This window comes from Curcuma longa, chromosome 20 (genome assembly GCF_044706935.1).
Source record: "Curcuma longa cultivar G26 ecotype Majalengka, Jawa Barat chromosome 20, ITB_CL_G26_1.1, whole genome shotgun sequence".
Lineage (NCBI taxonomy): Eukaryota > Viridiplantae > Streptophyta > Magnoliopsida > Zingiberales > Zingiberaceae > Curcuma > Curcuma longa.
Genome location: NC_133880.1, coordinates 281,481 through 282,896, shown reverse-complemented (window position 1 = coordinate 282,896; position 1,416 = coordinate 281,481).

The following is a 1,416-nucleotide window of genomic DNA, read 5'->3' as shown; positions in this document are numbered from 1 at the left end:
ATTGACAGTTAAACCTAAATCTAAGGAAAGCTTGGTCTAGGTAGTTAAGTGGGGTAAGGAGTACCTTATTTGATCTGCTTAGCTAAGTAGAACAAACTAAAACTACCTCGCTACATCCTAAAGTAGTTAGACCAGGGTTTTTTAAGAAGTAGATTACGTACATAATTTCTTTAAAAAATCTTTATTTAAAGAGTGGTCATTGTTTCGATAATCAAGAAGACTCCTGTCTCGTCATGAATTGGAAGTCAATTTTTGAAATATGCACTTAACTAATTGATAATTAAACCTAAATCTAAGAGAAGCTTGGTTTAGGTAGTCAAGTAGGGTAAGGAATATCTTACTTGATCTGCTTAGCTAAGTAGAACAAACTAAAACTACCTTGCTACATCCTAGACTAGTTAGACTAGAGTTTCTCAAAAAATAGGTTAAGTACATAATTTCTTAAAAATATATTATCTAAGGAAGTGATCGTTGTTCTGATAATTAAGAAGGCTCCTGCCTCACCATAACCTAGAAGTTGGTTTTTGAAATGTGCACTTAACTAATTGATAATTAATTTGAATTTAACATAAGGTCAAATATTCATTAGAACTTAAATTAAATCAATAAAGATAAAATTGATAAAATATCTCATAAAACTCATAAGACAACCCTTATATGTTACGTACTAAGACATTTAGAATAGATGAGATGATAAGGACCATAAAATTATAAAGTTTTAAAAAATATAAAATTATTTTTAAAATTTTGATATTTACTTGAAATTCATGCTTGTTGGGTGTAATTATACTATAAAGTTTTTAAAAATCTATATATTTGAAAATTAACTGACTAACACTTAGATATAAAACTTCTAGGTTAATACTACTTCTAGAACCCTAAGACACATAGGCAGAAATTCCTTGTAGTCAACAAGGAGGTCCTCAGGGAGTGTTTAGTTAAGGGGAATGTCCTTCTTGAAAGATTTTACTTTTAAAAGACCTTTTAAAAGTCAACTTCAAAAGGTCCCTTGAAAAATTACATGGAAACCTTTTTTGAAATTAAACTCATGTGTTGAAAAATATTTTGTAAATTATTGTTTTGATGTGGATCAACCCTTAAGACACATAGAGAGATTGTCTTATAGTTATCAAGAAGTTCTAAGGAAGTGTCAGATCAAGGGGGAGGTTTAAATTAAAAGATCAATTAAAATTCATGGGTTGAAAAATATTTTAAAAATTATAAGTTAATTATTCTTTTGACTTAGATCAACCTCAAAGACGCATAGAGAGTTTGTCTTATGGTTAACAAAGAGCCCTGAGGAAGTATCAGATTAAGGGGATGCCCAAATTAAAAGAGTAACCCTATTTTAAAAATTAATTTTTATAAATCTTTAAAAAAATTTGAAAAATCTTTGAAAATGCATTTTAAAATCAT